The 21,099-nt window shown below is 51.4% G+C and overlaps 1 pseudogene; it reads right to left on the reverse strand.

Moving 5' to 3' along the window:
- Nucleotides 1–2,043: 2,043 nt before the first annotated feature.
- LOC129041981 (basic proline-rich protein-like) lies at nt 2,044–14,371 on the reverse strand (annotated as a pseudogene).
- Between the last annotated feature and the right edge of the window lie 6,728 nt (nt 14,372–21,099).

Raw genomic sequence — 21,099 nt, forward strand, 5'->3', positions numbered from 1 at the left:
GGAGTCCAAAGCCTCTGTGCTTAACCACTTTGGCATACTACCACCCAGGGGGCCACGAGAGCCTGGCCCCAGGTCATGTGATGGGAACTGGGTGATAGACTGTTTTAAAGCCTCAGCCTCTGGGGTGGGGATTGGGGTACCATGACAGGTAGACAGGTGAGAAGGGAGGCTCAGGAATCCGGCTGTGTCACAGTGACACTCACATTTTCTTTTTTTTTTTTTATTTAGACTGAGTCTCACTCTGTCACCCAGGCTGGAGTACAGTGGCGCCATCTCTGCTCACTGCAACCTCCGCCTCCCTGGTTCAAGCAATTCTCCTGTCTCAGCCTCCTGAGTAGTTGGGATTACAGGCTCACACCACCCCACCTGGCTAATTTTTGTATTTTTAGTAGAGATGAGGTTTCACCATACTGGTCAGGCTGGTCTCAAACTCCTGACCTCAGGTGATCCACCCGCCTTGGCCTCCCAAAGTGCTGGGATTAAAGGCGTGGAGCCACTGCGCCTGGCTGACACTCACATTTTCAGATCACTTGATCCTTTTCATAGCAGAAAGAGGAACTGGTAAGAAAAAAAAACTAGCCTTGAAGAAAGGCATCTACCAAACACCGGGCCTGGTGTGCAGTACTTTCTGTCCATCATCCCCCCTAATCCCCTCCACTGCCTGCTGAGGTAGGTAATGAATTTACTCCATGAGTGAATAGGAGATTTTTTTAAGCCAGAGGATGAGCTGTGGGTGGTGGTTGGGGGGCAGGGGGGTGAAGCGAGAGGCCAGTCAGATGGCTGCCATGAGTGCCAGAGCTGAGGGCAGCATTCAGGACCCTGAATGCAGGGTATTTAAGGGGCACACTCAGCAGCACCTGCCAGCTGCCTGGATTGGGTAAGGGCAAGGGATGGCTGAAGGACCACTCCAGAGGTCCTGCTCGGGGACTGCCAAGGGCCAAGGATGACATTAACCAGAGAGCAGGTGTGGGATGAGGAGCAGCATGGGGCTTAGGCTGCAGAGAAAATTTCCTCAGCCCAGGACGTGCTTACCTAATCAAGCACAAAGCAATGGGGCTGTTGAGGCCCAGAGAGTTAAATGACTGTCCTGGAGTCACACAGAAAGTGTTAGGGCAGAAACTGGAACTGAAGTCTCCTGACAGTATTTAGGGTACCTGACCCAGGTGGAGCCCTAGTTCACAGACGGGATGAGGATGGAGACACCCAGACACAGCCATGGTCAGCACTTTGGGGCCGCTGTGATGAAATTCAGGCACACCTGGGCGTCCAACTCTGAGAACAGATGTTGCCACTTCGATGCTGAACAAAAGCTGAGGGGAGGCCAAGAGCAGTCTCCCTGCAGCAATTTTTCTCCGTCTGTGAAGAGACAACCACAACCCGCGGCAAGGTTGTTCTGAGGACTAAACGAGGGGAACCCACAGGGACGCTGCTGTACCGCGCAGACCACCGCACCCCCCCGCCCCTTCCATCCTCTCCATCGTCCCCACCCCCATTTCCTCATCTTCCCTCATTTTAGGCCTCGGGGCAGAGCCCGTTCCCGGGGATGTCAGGCGATGAGCTGCCTGAGACAAACGTGATCACCCCCAGCTCGGCCAGCCTGGCTCCCCCTGCTGCTCCTGCTCTGCCGCCTCCTGCGCCCGGACCAGCCCCACCTGCCGGCCGACATATCGCGCACGCTCGTCCCAACGCGGGCCTGTCTCACCTGGATTTCCTTCCCGGCAACCGCCCCTTCCCCCCATTACCTCCCTTCCTCCCTCATCCAGCGGCCCCCCGCCCCCAGGGAGCTGCGGTAGGTGGCCGTAGGGACCGCCCAAGAGGCCCAAAGGGATGGGAGGCTCCGGTCTGCGTCCTGGAAATGTACAAAGCCCATCCTTTGGGACCGTGAGAGCCTGACGTCAAACCGAGGCTGAAAATACAGTCTGGAAAGTCACGCGGCACCCGTGAAAAATGAGCCACCCTCCCCAGCAAGAGGCGTGGGAGCCGGGAAGGGACATAAATCCCGTCTCTGTAGAGTATCCAAACAGCAGGACAGCCGAGGAGCCTCTAGAATGCCTGCTGAGAGGTCTCGGGGTCCCCAATGCCCCATTCAGAGGCTCCCTTGGCCAGAACATCTGCAAACACCGCCCTCCGCCACCTTCCCCATATGCTCCCACCATACACACACTCCTGAGAGCGGCCAGCACCTAGAGAAGGAAGGGACACCAAGAAGGGACGTGGGGAAATTTCTCACAGCTGGTCCAGTGCTCCCTTCCCCACTCCCACCCCTGCCCAGGGCACCTGGCTAGGACACAGTGTGCTGGGGACAGGATTTCCCAAACCATACCCCAAAGGCCCAAAGAGTCACGGGTGGTGGATGTCACGGAGGGCCCCTGAATCCTCTGCAGCATGTGGTTCTCAGAGACCAGACTTCCCTCCAGCTTGCTCTCAGATGCCCCAGCATCCCCCTCTGACTGGGATCAAAGGAGCAGAGGAGCCACAGGCTGCAAGGGCTAGTCACAGATTAGGGCTTTCCGAGACAACCGGAACAGACCTTCAGGACCAGACAATGGCAAAGGCAAATGTCCCCACCCAAAATTACCAAGGTTAACTTTTCACTCCCCTGCAGCAACAAAGTCAAAAGAATTTAGGCTGGGTGTGGTGGCGCACACCTGTAATCCCAGCACTTTGGGAGGCCAAGGTGGGAGGATTACTTGAGGCCAGGAGCTACAGACCAGCCTGGCCAACATGGAAACCTCGTCCCTACTAAAATACAAAAATTAGCTGGGTGTGCTGGCAGATGCCTGGAATCTCAGCTACTCCAGAGCCTGAAGGAAGAGAATCGCTTGAACCTGGGAGGTGGAGGTTGTGGTGAGCTGAGATTGCACCACTGCACTCCAGCCTGGGTGACAGACTGAGACTCTGTCTCAAAAAAAAAAAAAAAAAAAAAGAGAGAGAGAGAGAGAGAAAGAGGGAGAGACAGAAAGAATTTAAGCTGTTTTAGAAAATAAAGAACATTTGATTGACTTCCCAACTATTTTGAGGTTGAGACTCTTCCACACATGTTCATATCTGGGTCTTGTTCGTGGTGTTCCCTCCTTCTGGTCAGCCTTTAACACTCCAGCTCCAGTGTGGTCCACTCTCTAAATCCCCCACTCACTCCCCACCCCCAGCACCATGGTTGCTCCCTCCTCTGATGTGAAGGGCCCCTTCACACTACATGTGAATGTGTCACAGACAGGTCTGTCTCCTTCTACAAGGTTCCTATTTGTAGAGAGGCACCTTGGGCATCTCTGCAACCTCAGGGTTCAGCTCAGCCCTGCCCAGAAGAAGGCCCTGGCTCATGTTCATGGAATCAGATCAAACAAGGTTCATTTGCACATCAGCCTTTCAAAAACCTTACAAAGCCAACAAAGGGCTGGAGCCCTGGGCTAGGAGGCAGAAGAACCACCACACTCCCCTTCTCTGGCCACCTGTCCACAAAGCCATGGACCTCAGGCTTCTGACACTCCTACAATAGATCTGGGTGGGAAGCAGGAGGTAGCCAGTACCATGTGACTGTCCAGGGGGACAGTCCTCCTTATCTAGATGGCCACGTGCAGGGTCAGGCTTCAGGGCAGCTAAGACATTGAATGAAAACCTAAGTTGGTCAGAGCATGCCACTCCTCAGCTCAAAGTTTTGTCCTGCTCCTCATCTCACCTGGGGTAAAAACCAAAGTCCTCAGCGTGAGCCCTGTGTGATCCAGCCCCCATGACCCCTCAACTGATGCCAAGCTGTGCTCTGCCTCCTTCTTCCTGTTCTAGCCACAGCAGGCCTCCTCTAATGCCACTCCCCCAGGACCTTGGCACCTGCTCTCTCCCATTGCTCAAATCTCACCTCTAGAAAGGTCTTCTCTCCCCACCCACCCTGTTCAAAATTACACACACACACGTACATGCACACACCTGCACTTGCACACACACAAGCATGCACATGTGCACACACATGCTCCTTGTCCCTCTTCCCTGCTTTATTTTTTTATCGTTTATCACTAACTGATACCTATATATTTTATTTATTTGTTTCTTTATTTCTTTTCCTGACTAGAATGTAAGCTGAATCAAAGTAGGAACTTTTAACTGTTTGACATTTATTCTTCTCCTGATTAATTCACACTCCCCCCTTTAATATCCTGTAACTTAAGTTCTGAGATAAAAAGTTAACTACTATCAAGGCATCTTATGTTAAACGGTAGGAAATGAGGGAGGGAAAGAAAACAAAAGTGCTTACTGGAAATGCATGTAAAAACATATTCATAAGGAAATACAGTTCTTGTTTCTACAACCGGCCATGTGGCCCTAGCAGGGGCTTATGACCACCTATTCCACTGGCCAGTTCATGCTTCCTTTGCCCTCAGCAAGCACCTCAGCTGGTCGAGGGCCTTGCCTGGGTTGGGGGTGCATGCACATGATGGACCCTCAAACAATATTTACTGAGTCAGTGAGGAAGAAGCTGGTCTACACATATCATAGTAAGTAGGGGGAAGCCAGGAGCTAGTCTTTGATCTATACAGATAGCCAGAATAGATAAACTGACCTTTAATGTTTTAAAAATAAGCAATTTACCACCCAGATCCGGAAATACTCTCCTGTCAGTTTTGCTGTGATGTGTGTTGAGACACATCACTCTGGCCGATGCTGAAGATCTACCTGCCTCAGTTTCCCCACATCTGTGGAGGGCCCCCTCAGGGCTGGATGGGCAGGGGGGCTTAGCTGGATGCAGCGTGCAGGGAAAGGTGGAAGGTAATCCCTTGGGTCCTGCACGCCTCTTCCTCAAGGCCTCCCTCTCGAGGGAACTTTCCAGAGTCATTATCAGTGCTTCTAACAAGGCCCAGGGGACTCTGGGGGACAGCCACCAGCTTCCTGCTGGTGCCAGGAGGCTCCATTCTTCCTGCAGGCCCAGAGCACCTACCTCCGCAGAGGCTTCACCTGAAGGGAGTGAGCCTGAGTATTGCTCAGGGCAACCAGGACCAGCTAGGAAGGCCAGCTAAGCAGCCTCCTGCAGGTCCAGTGTTAGCCCTGATGCAGCCACACAACCCCCAGAGAGGCATCCCTGGACTAGATGCCCCAGGAGGGCAGGGAAAGGGTCTGGCCGACATTATTAAGGCTCCATCTCCAGCTCAGGCCTGGCCCATGCATGAGAGACACTTGACACTCAGGGGCAGAGCAGTTATAAAGCAGCTAGCAAGACAAGTAGTGCTGCTGGGTGGCTGTGAGGGCCCCCTGGGTAAGCCAGGACTCACTTCCACCACCTATTAGCCAAGTGATTTCAGGCCAGTCACTCAGTTCTGAGTCTCTGATTCTTTATCTGAAAAGCAGAGATAATGATGCCTGTCTCACTCAGTGTTTAAATGCCATAATGTGGCCCTTTGTTTGTGCCAGGCCAGCAGACAGACAGCAAGGGCTCCACAAACACTGTAGACATGTGGGCAGAGGCAGGGCTTGCCCTGCCACAGCCTGTGCATCTCTCTGGCACCACTGCAGGGGCTTCCACAGGGGTTCCTCCACCAGGCACACCTGATCCTTGTTCCCCAATGCTTCCTACCACTCTGTGTCCCACGAGAGGCACCCTGTATCTGTCAGAGGTCCACAGAGAAGCAGAGCCAGTAGGAGATGTATATGGATTTGTTGCAGGAAATTGGCTTATGCAAGTGAGGAGCTGGCTATACAGGTGGTCAGGAAGGGAAAGTCATGGCAGGCTGAATCCCACAGGCATGAGTCCCTCTCAGGGAAGGGCTAAGCCTTAAAGGGCTTCCAACTGATTGAGTCAGGCCCACCCAGGATAATCTCCCTAATTTAAAGTCAACTGATTAGGGACTGTAATTACATGTGCAAAATCCCTTTACAGCAGCACCTAGATTAGTGTTTGACTGAATAAGAGAAAGAAGGGGAGTATATGTGACAAAATGGCCCTGCCTCCTTCTGTCCTCCAACTTTCATGAGAGACTATCGCCTGTGGCCCACCCTATCTGGAAGCACACTGGAGAATGAATTCTGGATAATGTAATTTTGCCCGGCCAAGCTAACACGCTGCGAAGCCTTCACATACTTCACTGGCTTAAATCTGCACAAGAGCACAGTAGCCACACTGCACATCGACCTACAGGCATAGCTTACAAAAAGCATTTGAGTTCCATTGTCTTGCACCATCCTCATGACAGATCTTTGAAGGGAATTTAATTATTTCATTTTACTGGTGACTTAACCTCACACACAGCTGCTAAGTGGCAGAGCTGGGATCTGAATCTGTGTTTACCTGACTCATTCAGGTCCTCACTGGGGTGTGAGTCTGATAATGAGAGGGAAGAGAAAAGAGCTTTGGTTTCTGGCTGTACTCCAGAAAAGGCCAGAGGAATAGAGACCTAGGTTTCCAAGGCCTAAATTTTGGTTTTGCTGGGACTTCATTCTGGGTGATAACAAGATAGGGTATCACGAGTAAGAGATTTTGCTCTCCAACATATGGTGTTTAAAAGGTCTCGTTTCTTTGTCCAGATTAAATGTAATCTGTTCCAAGCCTCCATCCTACCAGCCCAGAGGGAAATTCAATTTGCCATATTAAAGCTTCCTTGCCCATGCACCATCAGAGGCAAGCAAAGACTCTGGGGTCTCCCACATTGCAGAACATTTAGAGGAGAGTCTGCTGGTCGTCACACATTCTGTCTACACAGGTGTGCTCATTGACCAATTCTCACGATTCAGGAAGGGTGATGGGTCCCTGCTTCTAGGCCAATTTGGGGAAGGGTCTCTGCTTAGAGTCAACCTTCTCAGGGTACACTGCAGCCATTGTCCTAAGGCCCTGTCACCTCCCTGGGATACCATAGGGAAGGATGGCTCCAGTCTCATCTATCGTGGACCCCCCCACCCCAACACGTCTCTTTAGTCTGCTTTCCTTCCAACTTTCCTCCCACTGCCCCCTTCTCCAAGATAATCCAGCACAATCTCATCAATGAACCTAGAATTTGACAAAACAAAAGCCAGCAATGTGTGAGAATAGTCTTCTGAGTGATTAACAATTGATGCTTTTGGCTCTACCACCCCAAACAGTAGCAACAGTAAAATTTACTGTACTTTTACTATGTTCTAAGCTCTTCATTTGTGATCATTCATTTAATCCTGTCTATAAGTCACTAAGGTAATAGATGCTACTTATCTCAGTCTGGATGATAACAAGATAGGGTATCATGAGTTGTCTCAGTCTGTGTTGCTATACAAGGAGTGCCTGAGGCTGGGTAATTTATAAAGAAAATAGAGTTTATTTGGTTCATGGTTCTGCAAGCTGTACAAGAAGCATGGTGCTGGCATTTACATCTGGTGTGGGCCTCAAGCTACTTCCACTCATGTTGGGATACCTGCCTGGAGCATGCAGGGATCACACAGCAAGACAGCAAAATCACAAAAAAAATGAGGAAGGTGCCAGGCTCTTTTAAACAACCAGCTCTCATGGAACTAATAGAGCAAGAACTCACTGATTACCATGAGGATGGCATCAAGCCATTCGTGCAGGATCCATCCCAATGACCCAAACCTCCCATTAGGCACCCCCTCCAACACTGGGGATCAAATTTCAACGTGAGGTTTGGTGGGGTCAAATATCCAGACCATAGCACCACTATGATTTGCTACTTTGGTTAAGGTAACATGCCCAATGTCAGTCCAGCTCACAAGTGGCTCCCAGCATTCTAACTCAAGGACCTATGCCCTAACTGCTACTCTGTGCCATCTCTCACCAAAATCTGGTATAAGGCAAGGCTGCACAAAGGACTGGCTGTAGCCCTGAGGTGGGGGACAGATGATTAGTTATGAAAGTGAGATCAAGCCACAAACTAAAGTTGCAGTAAATTGTTCCACCTATGTGGGTAGGGAGTAGGGAATGGAAGTAAAGGATTTGGATACCAGATCTGCTATGTACCAGCTCTATGACCTTGGGAACTCACTTAACCTGAGTTTCAATCTCCTCAAATATAAAATGGGGATGATAATGACAACTTTTCAAGCTTATTGAGAGGACTAAAAGAGAAAAAGTACGTGAGAGCTCTTCGTACGCTCTACACCTGTGAAGATGTTACACGTTAAGGACATTGAGCAGAACGTCTGCCTCAACAATGCCTGGGTTTAATAACCTCCACTTTGGCAGTCAACAACAAAAGAATGCCCAGTGGTGAGGGCAGGTCCCTCTGCTGGGAGCTGGAGAACCAAGGAAAAAGCTCTCTTACAGACAAAGACAGAGTTTGTTTCCTGTGCTAAAGAGACTGGAAAGTGTGAAACCACATTTGCCAGACTCCTTTGCAGCTAGGGTTCATGTGAGACCCAGTTCCACCAAGAGAATCCCCACATGAACCCGGGGAGGGGATGGAGAGAGGAGCTATAGAGTTAAAAAAAAAAAAAAAAAGGAAAGCAGTGGTAGGCCAAGGGGATTAAGTCCCCTGGGCCAGCTGTGGGGGTTTCTAGCATGTCTCCCCTGAGGTGTGGGCAGCAGAGCGGTATTTCCACCAGATCTGTCCTGTGAGATGCTCGGGTATATCTCCTGACTGTGCTCTTGCTCTTCTGGGCCATGTAGTGTCCCGGCCCTCTCCAAGATTTTATGTAATATCCTCTAATACATTCCTTTCTGCTTAAATAAGCCAGAGTGAAATCTGTTGTCCCCAATTTAGAACAGTAACTCATACCAGAAGAGATTCTAAGCAAGAAACCCTCAAGGAAATGAGAATCTGGGGCTGGTTTTCTGAACACGTTGCATTTTGAGGCAACAGGGAGGTGGTCAGCATCAGAGGACAGGCTGCTGGTGGTGGGTGGCTCACTGTGATGAAACAGTTACTGACGGGCCCGAGGCTGTGCAGCATGGCACCTGTCAGAGGCAAGGCTTCAGCAAACTGAGCAGCACTGAGGAAAAGCTTGTCAAAATCTTGTGTTATCAAACATTTCAAACACACACAAAAATAGAGTAGTATGAACAATCCTATGCACCTTGTACCCAGCTTCTAAGGTCACTCCATGGCTCCAGAAACTGCCTCTGTCCCACTTCACCAGATTATTCTGAAGCAAATCTTATGTACCATTTCATCCAAAAATATTTCACTGTGCCTTTCTAAAAGATGACTTTTAAAAAGCATAATGACAATACTATCATCACACATTTAAAAAATGCATACTAACATTTACTAGCATCAAATATCAAATCGATGTTCAGATTTCCCTGATTGTCTTGCTTTTTTTTAAACAGGTTGTTCAAATCAGAATGAAGATAACTCCACACATTGCAATTAGTTGTTATGTCTGTTCAATTTTGCTTAGTCTATAGAATCCTCTCCCTCTCTGTCTCTCTGTCTCTCTCTCTCTCTCTTTTTCTTCCTATAGCAATTGATTTGATGAAGAAGCTGGGTCGTTTGTTCCACAGGCTTTCCCACAGCCCAGCCCCCTTTCCAGCTTGTTGGAAAGTTAGAAGTTACATTTCCAGGACTCCCTTTCAGCTAGGGTTCATTGCAATCTGGCTGCTCCCAGTCAGACGCTGCTGTATGTGACCTCTGGGTGGAAGAAAGTCAAGCGAGAGACAGCTCTTCAGCATGCTGGTGGGGGCACTGGGGTCCCCTAAGAACCCATGCTGGGGGCTTTGGGCTCTCACCTCTGGAACCACAGGGCCAAGCAGCAGGCGAGGTGGTCACGGTGTGTCAGGCATTCCTCTTGGTTGCAGTGCTCTGGCAAAGTGTCCAAGTCTGGTTCCTTGGCCCTCCCAGTAAACCACCAACCTCTGCAATAAATTATTCTATGTATAAACTGGTATTCTGTTGATTGCAGTAGAGATTTCTGTAGAGAAAGAGGGGAATACAAATAAGGCTAAATTCTGCATAGCTCTGTAGGGTTTACAAAACACTTTCCCATCCCTCATCACTGGGTGCTCTTAACTACCCCACAAGGAGGGCCCTATTATCCCCACTGTACAGATGAGGCCCCTGAGGGTTAGAGAGACCAAGTGACCCACCCAAAGTTGCACAGTTAGGAAGTATCTCGAGACTGACTCCTAAGTCTTCAGATTCCAGGTCTAACACTGTTCTCCGTCACCGCCTTGCCCCCGTCTCCTCGTGGACTGCCATCTTCCCAGCACAAATGAGGGAGGGTCTGGAGCTACAACGGCCCCAGGAAATCAGGTGGCCCAGAGAGTTAGAATCTGGAGAAACACCCCTCTCTTTGTTTAGGATGAATGCCTCCTCCTCAAACTTCCCTGCCCAGTGAGGTCAGCCACAGGGCTGCTTAGACAAAATCCTGGGGCTTGGAGGCCCGATGCTTCCCTCCTTCTAGCCAGGCTGGGCTGCAGGGAGGGGCAGCAGTGGCTCAGGAAAGGCCCCTCTCCAGCTGAAGCCCTGGCCCCAACTCTGTCACCAAAGTTCCCCAGACTCCCTGTCCTGATGGGTGCAGAAGGTGGGGTGCATTTGGAGATGGTTGGGAAGGGGGTTCAGGGGAAGCCAGGAGTACTGAGGCTTTGTCTAACGTGTTACTGTTCAAGGTTAAGTAGCAGCAGCAGCCTGAGGTTGTCTGGGTGAGAGGAGGGACCAGCAGGGCGGCTCCAAGGGCCTCTGCCCTGTCCTTTCTGATGGACAGTAGCTTTGATCCTGGGGTCTGAGGCTCATAAATAATGTCCCAGGCACGGGTGCCCTGGGACTCATCCAAGGGCGGCTGGCTGACAAGACAGACTCCCCCGGGCCGCAGCAGGCAGGCCTGGCCCCACTGCAGCAGGCCGTGACGGGTTTATGACCAGCCACCGACAGTAGTTACCTCAGATTTATCACCCTTCTACAAGGGCAGTGGGAACTGCTAAAGGCTGCCAAGGAGCCCTTAAATCACAGTGATGGGAAATGCTGTCGGAGGGAGCAGAGGGGTAGGTAGGAGCCATCCGGGGGGCTCAGGCTTCCTGCTGGCTCCTCAGGTTACAGTCCCTTCCAGAGGGGATTTACAGCCCTGGAGCCCAGCGGGGCCACACAGCACCCCTGGGGAGGAGCCAGGAGGAACTGCAGGAGAATGACGGCTGGGCTGGCAGGGGCAGAGCCATGGGAGGAAGTGCAGGAACCCAGCACCCACCCTGCTGGCCGCTGTGGCTGTGGGAAGATTGCCTGGTCAGATGCCCCTAGTGCAGGTGTGGCCCTGAGTGTGCAGGTGTCTGTGCCCCTTCTCTGGGTATGTGTCATGTCTGTTCAGGGGTATACATCAGCAAATAGGTGCATGCATACAATAAGACCATTTCTTATTATATTGGAGCACTGGGCTGGCTATGGGTACTTATGAACTAGTACTGTAAGTGAGCAGGGGTTGAGGGGTCAGGCACATACTCAAAGGTAGTGGGTTTTGAGTCCCTGCACATGCCTGCTCACTGTGTGAGTCTGGGAAAATAAAAGAAAGAGGACACACAGGAGGACAAGGAGAAGAGCTGCTGTTGCTGCTGCAGCTGTTGCTGCTGCAGCTGCTGATGATGATGATGCTGATGGTAATGGTGGTGGTGTTGATGGTGACGGTGATGGTGGTGGTGGTGGTGGTGGTGGTGGTGGTGCTGGTGGTGGTGGTGGTGATGGTGGTAGTGGTAGTGATGGTTGTGGTGGTGGTAGTGATGGTTGTGGTGGTGGTGGTGATGGTGGTGGTGGTGGTGGTGGTGGTGGTGATGCTGGTGGTGTTGATGGTGATGGTGTTGGTGGTGATGGTGTGGTGGTGATGGTGGTGGTGGTGGTGATGGTGGTGGTGGTGATGGTTGTGGTGGTGATGGTGATGGTGTTGGTGGTGATGGTGTTGGTGTTGGTGGTGGTGGTGGTGATGGTGGTGGTGGTGATGGTGGTGATGGTGATGGTGTTGGTGGTGGTGGTGGTGGTGATGGTGGTGATGGTGGTGATGGTGGTGACGGTGATGGTGTTGGTGGTGATGGTGATGGTGGTGGTGGTGGTGGTGGTGATGGTGTTGGTGTTGGTGGTGGTGGTGGTGGTGGTGATGGTGGTGGTGGTGATGGTGTTGGTGGTGGTGGTGATGGTGATGGTGGTGGTGGTGGTGATGGTGGTGATGGTGATGGTGTTGGTGGTGATGGTGATGGTGTTGGTGGTGGTGGTGGTGGTGGTGTTGGTGGTGGTGTTGGTGGTGGTGGTGATGGTGTTGGTGGTGGTGGTGATGGTGATGGTGGTGATGGTGGTGGTGTTGGTGATGGTGTTGGTGGTGGTGGTGATGGTGTTGGTGGTGGTGGTGATGGTGGTGGTGATGGTGGTGGTGGTGGTGATGGTGGTGGTGGTGGTGGTGTTGGTGGTGATGGTGATGGTGTTCGTGGTGGTGGTGGTGGTGATGGTGATGGTGGTGGTGATGGTGGTGATGGTGATGGTGATGGTGTTGGTGGTGATGGTGGTGGTGATGGTGGTGTTGGTGTGGATGGTGATGGTGTTGGTGGTGATGGTTGTGGTGGTGGTGGTGTTGGTGGTGGTGGTGGTGATGGTGTTGGTGGTGGTGGTGGTGATGGTGATGGTGGTGGTGGTGATGGTGGTGGCAGTGGTTGTGGTGGTGGTCGTAGTGGTGGTGGTGGTGGTCATGTTGGTGGTGGTGGTGGTGGTGATGGTGGTGGTGGTGTTGGTGATGGTGTTGGTGGTGGTGGTGGTGTTGGTGGTGGTGTTGGTGGTGATGGTGATGGTGATGGTGGTGATGGTGGTGGTGGTGATGGTGGTGGTGGTGATGGTGGTGTTGGTGTTGATGGTGATAGTGTTGGTGGTGGTGGTGGTGATGGTGGTGGTGGTGGTGATGGTGGTGATGGTGATGGTGTTGGTGGTGATGGTGATGGTGTTGGTGGTGGTGGTGGTGTTGGTGGTGGTGTTGGTGGTGATGGTGATGGTGATGGTGGTGATGGTGATGGTGGTGGTGGTGATGGTGGTGTTGGTGTTGATGGTGATGGTGTTGGTGGTGGTGGTGGTGGTGATGGTGATGGTGGTGGTGGTGATGGTGGTGATGGTGATGGTGATGGTGGTGATGGTGATGGTGTTGGTGGTGGTGCTGGTGGTGTTGGTGGTGATGGTGATGGTGTTGGTGGTGGTGGTGATGGTGGTGGTGGTGTTGGTGGTGATGGTGATGGTGTTGGTGGTGGTGGTGGTGATGGTGTTGGTGGTGATGGTGATGGTGTTGGTGGTGGTGGTGGTGGTGATGGTGTTGGTGGTGGTGGTGATGGTGTTGGTGGTGGTGGTGATGGTGGTGGTGGTGTTGGTGGTGGTGGTGTTGGTGGTGGTGGTGTTGGTGGTGTTGGTGGTGGTGTTGGTGGTGATGGTGATGGTGTTGGTGGTGGTGATGGTGTTGGTGGTGGTGGTGGTGGTGTTGGTGGTGGTGGTGTTGGTGGTGATGGTGATGGTGTTGGTGGTGGTGGTGTTGGTGGTGATGGTGATGGTGGTGGTGATGGTGGTGATGGTGATGGTGTTGGTGATGGTGATGGTGTTGGTGGTGGTGGTGGTGGTGATGGTGGTGATGGTGGTGGTGATGGTGGTGATGGTGATGGTGTTGGTGGTGATGATGATGGTGTTGGTGGTGGTGGTGATGGTGTTGTTGTTGGTGGTGGTGGTGGTGGTGGTGTTGGTGGTGGTGGTGATGGTGGTGATGGTGATGGTGTTGTTGTTGTTGTTGGTGGTGGTGGTGTTGGTGGTGGTGGTGATGGTGGTGATGGTGATGGTGTTGGTGGTGGTGGTGATGGTGGTGATGGTGATGGTGTTGGTGGTGATGGTGGTGGTTTTGTTGTTGTTGGTGGTGGTGGTGATGGTGGTGATGGTGGTGGTGGTGGTGGTGATGGTGGTGGTTTTGTTGGTGGTGGTGGTGGTGGTGGTGGTGATGGTGGTGGTGGTGATGGTGGTGATGGTGGTGATGGTGGTGATGGTGATGGTGTTGGTGGTGGTAGTGATGGTGGTGATGGTGGTGGTGGTGATGGTGGTGATGGTGGCGATGGTGGTGATGGTGGTGGTGGTGGTGGTGATGGTGGTGATGGTGGTGGTGGTGGTGGTGATGGTGGTGGTGTTGGTGGTGATGGTGGTGGTGGTGATGGTGGTGATGGTGATGGTGTTGGTGGTGGTGGTGATGGTGGTGATGGTGGTGGTGGTGATGGTGGTGATGGTGGCAATGGTGGTGATGGTGGTGGTGGTAGTGATGGTTGTGGTGGTGGTCATAGTGGTGGTGGTGGTGGTCATGTTGGTGGTTGTGGTGATGGTGGTGATGGTGGTGGTGGTGGTGATGGTGGTGGTGGTGATGGTGGTGGTGGTGGTGATGGTGGTGGTGGTGGTGATGGTGTTGGTGGTGGTGGTGATGGTGGTGATGGTGGTGGTGGTGATGGTGGTGATGGTGGTGGTGGTGATGGTGGTGATGGTGGTGGTGGTGATGGTGGTAGTGTGTGGTGATGGTGGTGGCAGTGGTGGTGATGGTGGTGGCAGTGGTGGTGATGGTGTTGGTGGTGGTGATGGTGGTGGTGGTGATGGTGGTGATGGTGTTTAACAGAAGGGCAACTACCAATAGCTGAAAGAAATGGGAGAAAGAAAGGTGGGCAGTGGGTGGATAGAAAGTGATATAAGGAACAGAGAGAGAAAGAGCTGAAAGGAAGCACCCAGATAGCCATACAATGCAGCCAAATTAGCCCCAAATGTGACTAGGGAGGACGGAAGATAAATGGTAGTGAAGAGGTACAAGAAGAAAAGCAAAACAGGCAGAGAAAGGAGAAAGGTGACCCAAGAGGGGAGTAGGGTAAGGCAGCCGGCAGGGAGCACCATCTGCTCCAGAGGGCACCAGGCACTGGGCTTTGCAGCTGTTCGTGCCTCAGCTGCCTCCATGAGTTACAGCTGGCACGGCAGCAGGAACCAGGGCAGCCTGCCCTCTGGCCACTCCCCTGCCACAGGCTAGCAGCACCCAAGTCCAGCCCAGAGCACAGGGAGAGTGAGCCAGGCTGGAGCAGGAATCAGGAAAGCAAACATGCCACCTTGGAGAGTTCACACAGAGAAGGCGGTCTCTGCCCTCAAACATACATGGGCTGATGTGGATGTGCAGGTACCCTTGAAAGCCTACTGGAAACCAATGCATGAATGTGTGCACACATGCATCCATCTCCATATGCTTGGAGACCTCCCTGCATACTCTTATGAAAACTCCTGTCCTGACTACATGATGCATCACTTGAAGATAGCAAAGGCGGCCCAGGTGACCTCTTCCTGCAGCCCTAGCAGTTCCTGAACTTGGCTCTGTAAAGTCTCCCTTTTCTGTCCTTGAATTTTCTCTGTGAGATCTTCTGGCTGGACTGCCTGGGTTGGGCTGGGTCAGTGGGGCTCTAACAGCCTAAAACCCAAAAGGCAAGGTCTGGACCACTGACACCATAAGTGCCACTGAGCGTAAAGCTCACTGTGGCAAACCCGGCTCTGCCACTGTAGACCCTCACGCTTCGGGTTTGAGGTGTTGGGAGGGGTTGTCTGTGTGTTTGTGGATACGTGCCTTGGGTGTGTCCATATGTCTCTGGGTGTCATGAGGCATCCAGCAAGGTCATATGCTCGGCATGTTGAGCCAAGTAACAGTTCCCCAGGTGTAAATGTGGGCCCCTGGGTGTCAGAAAAAGCAACTTGGTAGTCACCAGCTCAGATGCTACCTTGAAGTCTACCTGACCACATCTGAAAGCAGTCCCTCCTCATCTATGCTATATTCCCACAGCTCCTGGGCTGTGGACCACTTTAATTGGTTTATGATTCATGGTTTTGTACATACAAAATTATACAATGACATAATCAACACCTACTGCAGTGGAAAGAATATAAGGAGGGCCCCCGTGATCTCCACCTCCTGGTGTCCAAGCCTTTGTGTAATCCCCTCCCTCTGAATGTGGGCAGGGCCTGTGACTCGCTTCTAACTAACAGAACTGGCAAACGTGAGGCATCACTCTCATGATTACATTATGTTGTAGAAGACTTGGCCTTGCCAGCTAACTCTAGAAATTCTCTTTGCTAAAGCAAGCAGTCATGCTAGAAAAGTTCACATGGCAAGGAACTGCAGGCAGCCTCTGGGAACTGTGGGTGACCTCCCACCAACGTCCAGCAAAAAGCCCAGGCCCTCAGTCCCACAACTGCAAGAAAATCAATTCTGCCAACCACGGGAATTTGGACGCCAATTCCTCCCCTGCCAAGCCTCCAGAGGAGAACACAACCCAGTCAATATCTTCACGGCAGCAGCTTAAGACCCTAAGCAGAGGACCCAGGTGAGATATGGCACTGAAGTGTGAGATAATGCGTGTTGTTTTAAACTGCTAAATTTGTAGTACAGTTGACCTTTGAACAACATGAGTTTGAACTGAGTAGATCTGCTTATACATGGATTTTTTTCAACCAAATGCAAATTTAAAATACAATATTCACAAAATGCAAAACCCATGTATACAGAGGGCTGGCTCTTTGTACACCCGACTTCCTCAGGGCCCACTTAAGTCTGTGTGGATTTGGGTATAATGCAGGGGAGGGGGTGTGGTTCTGGAACCAATCCCCCGTGTATACTAAGGGATGACTGTAGTTCATTGTACAGTAATAGAAAACTAATACCCGTGTACCCACCACTTGATACAATACACTTTATAATTGAAGCCCTTGTAAAAGTTTCCTTGGTTGCATTTCCCTTCCTACCAAACATTTATTAATGTTTTCTTAAGCATGTGTCCCTAAATAATATCTATAATGTTGTTTTGTATGATTTTGAGCTTCATATTTCATTACAAAAATGTATTTATATTGTCCATGCTATTTGGTAGCAAGTCATCCTGACCATCCCGCCATTGTCTATCTTCATAATAAATGGCCATCCCTGATGTGTGTTCAAGGCCTCACAGCGCCCCCGTGAGAGCCAGCTCCTGTTGCTTTTCCCCAGCCTGGGGCATCAGCAGCTCCGGTTCATGACTTCACACCATCACAGAACCTTAGTGTCAGAAGGTAATTTAGGGGTCAAGTCCAATCGCTTCTTCTATTTTGCAAATGAGGGAGTCTCTGGTCCAGAGATATGAAGTGACTTGACTTGTCCAAGGCTCAAGGCAAATAGAAGAGCCAAGACTGGGTCCCAGGCCCATGTCCAGTGCAGGAGACTTCCTACACTGGGATCTCTGGCTGTCAGAGTGCACCTACTCAGGGGACAGTCTGATCATTCCATTTCACAGCTGGTGCTTTTGTCAAATTAGTCCTGATGTGAAGACCTAGACTCAGTACTTCTGGACTTCCATTTGCAGTGACTCTCTCACTAATGGGGCCACCCCACAGTATGAAGAATTCAACAGTTTTAGAACTGCATCCAAGAGAGCTTACTGCATTTATTATGGCATCAATATTTTTCATTTAGCAAAAGCAAAGTGGTGTTCAAGCTAAGTCTCAGATATAGAAATAGAAACTGAACTGGGTGCAGTGGCTCACGCCTGTAATCTTGCACTTTGGAAGCTCAAGAAAGAGGATTGCTTGAGGCCAGGTGTTTGAAACCGGCCTGGTCAACATAGTAAGACCATCTCTACAAAAGAAAAATTAAAAAAAAAATATCTGGGCATGGTAGTGCACACCTGTAGCCCCAGCTACTCAGGAAGCTGAGGTGGGAGGATTGCTCGAGCCTGGGAGTTCAAGGCTGCTGCAGTGAGCCATGATTGCACCACTGTACTCCAGCCTGGGCAACAGAACAAGACACTGTCTCAAAAAAAAAAAAAAAAGCTGACATTCTACCCCTGGTCCTTGCCCATTATAACAGCACCTCTCCCAGCACAGAAGGAAGATGCCCAGAGCCCGCCCATCCTGTCTGTTTACATCTCAACACAATGTCACCATGTCTTCCCTCAGGCACCTCCACTGGACTCTGCTGTTTCTCTGAGGAGGCGCAGCCCTGCCCTCCACTTCCTTCTACCCATGCCTCTCTTCCCCAGTTTAAAATGGCTGGAAGCTTTATATGATAACTGAAATCTCACTTAATCCTGAACAAAGGTTGATGGAGGGGAGCAAGTCGGAGTGGAAGGAGGGGAGAGGACTGGATTTGCTTCTAAAATCAGCCATCCGGGGTTTCTGGAGCCCTGGAACATTGAAAGCTTCTTCCACATCTGCAAGACTTCATCCTGACACACCACTGCCTGCCCCATCTTTCAGGACTAGTGGTAAAAGCACCACAGCTACCTACCAACACATCACCGCATCCTAATTACGGGATGATACTGGAGGTCAGGGGTTTCCGAAGCCCCTCTGCTGCACCATGCTGCAAGGGACAGCAGGGGGCGCACTACTCTCGGTCCAGGAGACAGGACTCCTAGTCTACCAGCCTAAATCTCAGCACAAAGCCTGTCACATGGCAGGATGCTGTGGTCTGAATGCTGATGTCCCCCAAAATTCACATGTTGAAACATAATCCCCAGTGTGGTAGCATTAAGAGGTAGGGACTTTGGGGAAGTGATTAAATCACAACGCCTTGTCCTCATGAATGGGATTAGTGCCTTTGTAAAGGAGATTGAGGCCAGGTGTGGTGGCTGATACCTGTAATCCCAGCACTTTGGGAGGCCAAGGTGGGCAGATCACTTGAGCCCAGCAGTCTGAGACCAGGCTGGGCAATGTGGTGAAACCCTGTCTCTACAAAAAATACAAAAATTAGCTGGGTGTGGTGGTGTGAACCTGTAGTCCCAGCTACTCGGGAGGCTGAGGTGGGAGGATCACCTAAGCCTGGGAAGTCAAGGCTGCAGTGAGCTGAGATCATGCCTCTGCACCCCAGCCTGGGTGACAGAGGTAGACCCTATCAAAAAAAAAAAAAAAAGACTGCAAGGAGCCTGTTTGTCCTTCTGCAATGTGAGGAAACACAGCAGGCATTGTCAGTGAGGAACAGGTCCTCAGCAGACACCACATCTGCTGGCACCCTCCTCTTGGAAACCCCAGCCTTCAGAACTGTAAATGATAAATTTCTGTTGTTTGTAAATTACCCAGTCTAAGGTATTTTGTTATAGCAGCGCAAACAGACTGAGGCAGAGGCCCATATATGTTCATTGATCCAAAAGCAAAGGACTGACTAAATAGCAGATGGACCAGGATGCTCTGCCTATTTCCGTCAGAAAGACTATTTTGCCATGGACCAGTGGACTGAGGGGTGTTGGCCTGCAGGTGACCCGGGAAGGAGCTGGGATGAGAAGCTAGATTTCTCTGTGGATAGAAATACGAAGCTGGCTACTGGATGTGGTGGCTGTCCTGAAATGCCCCCAGCATTTTTTTGTTACCTGTAGGTAGGTAGGGGAGAGATGTTGTGGGGAGTTAGGGGAAAGAGTTTCTGCCCAAGGCTGAAGTTTAGAAAAAGTGCCTTCTCCCTAGTGAAGCAGAGAGGAAATAGGGAGCCTTCAACAGGTGCACTGGTACAGGCTTCAGTTTGAAATAGGGCAAAACTAGGCACAGTGAGGGGTCCCATGGCAGGCAGCCCAAGAGCTAGTGTTCTCAACACAGATGGGATCCAAACCCATCGCTGGAGTATTAGGGGTTGATCCTGCCCCTAGCCCTTCAGTACACCCCTAACTTCTGTTCTCTGATGACTATAACAACATCCTTTAGGGGATAATGCCTGTCACCCCTTTGAGAAACACACCCATTGAGAAACACAGCACTGAGTAAGACCATTCCTGGGAGTGGTGACAAACAGGTGCAAGTTCCTGCTAAGTTCCAAGTGACAGTGCATTCTCTCCTGCTTTTGAAGGGAGGAACAGGGGCAGGAGGGCCCTTGGGATGGGGGAAGTCGGTAGTGGGAGGCGCATGGAAGAGCAGACCAACTTTCCTTCTTCCCCGTTTGGGAATGGAGACATCTTCCCTTGCAGTGCTGGGGACAGACAGTGGAGGTGGCTGCCTCCCCTGGCCTGCTCTCAGCCAGCCCTGATACTTCCACTAACTAGAGAGAAAACAAAGGCTTCCCCTGTCCTTCATGCCAGCTTCTCTCAGTAAAAGGAATAAAACGGCCCACTTATTTTTATCGCTCACGGATTTCCTGGGAAATGGGCTATTAGTTCCCCTAATGTAAAGATAATAGGCTCATCTCCCTTGGCAAATGGTACAGCCCCAGCATAAAAACACTCACAGAACTGTCAAGAGGGCTCCCCTGCTGATGATGCAGGGCCCAGGAGCAGGACCAGGACAGGAACCAAGGAGCAGGCTTGGGCCCCCTAAACCCCAGCCTGGGAGTACTGGCTGCAGCCAGTGCGTGCTGGGTCCTTGGTGCCCCAGGGAGAGGTCATTAGTCTCCTCAGAGCCCCTGGTTTCCTCTCTTGGCTGGGACAGTGTGTGGGGCACTGGGAAAGGAGCTGGGTCATAAGCTGAACGAAGTTGTCTTATTCTGGGAGGTGAGGGAATGACCACTGCTAAGCAGGCTCCCACAAACAGAATGCTTTCCACATCCATCCTTGTCACTGCCGCTGAGCCCACCACTAGAAGACATCCCTCCCAGTTGGACAGTCTTTGCCTCTAACCCTCACAAACACTCATGGGGTAAGTAGATGCTGTTATAAGGATGCCCATGCAACAGGTGGGAAACCTGAGCATCAGACAGGAAAAGCAGGTTACCCATGGCCACACAGCTGGACTAGGACTGGAAGAGAGGACGAAGGGCCCTGCAGGCCAAGGACAGAATGCGTCCTAGGGAAGGGGGCCCTGCTTGTTCAAGACATTCTCCTCCACCCCTTCCCTCCATCCCCATCACTCAGGACTGAAACTTTTGCAATAACAGCATTTCAGAGGCTTCAGCAGTGAATGGGGGACCACAGCTCCCCGCTCCCTCCCACCCACACACAGAGTGTGGGGACTCCTCAGCCTCTGCAAGGGCCACTCTCTCACTCAAAGAACAAAGTAAAGGGCCTGGCTTTCCTTGTAGTCTGCAGGGTACTGGTCCCTCTATGCTGAACCCAGGGCCCCGTGAGGCCCCGTGCATTCAGTTACACACACTAGACTCTAGTTTCATGTCACCGCTTTACTTTTCACACGTATACCAGTTCTCTGCATCTAGGCTGCGTGCTCTGTGAGGGCAAGGATCCTCATTGACAGATACCATTTTTCCTTCCAGGGAGCCTTGGGCAGCGCTGGGCAGGTAATGTGAGCTGTG

Source organism: Pongo pygmaeus, chromosome 1, assembly GCF_028885625.2.
Source record: "Pongo pygmaeus isolate AG05252 chromosome 1, NHGRI_mPonPyg2-v2.0_pri, whole genome shotgun sequence".
Lineage (NCBI taxonomy): Eukaryota > Metazoa > Chordata > Mammalia > Primates > Hominidae > Pongo > Pongo pygmaeus.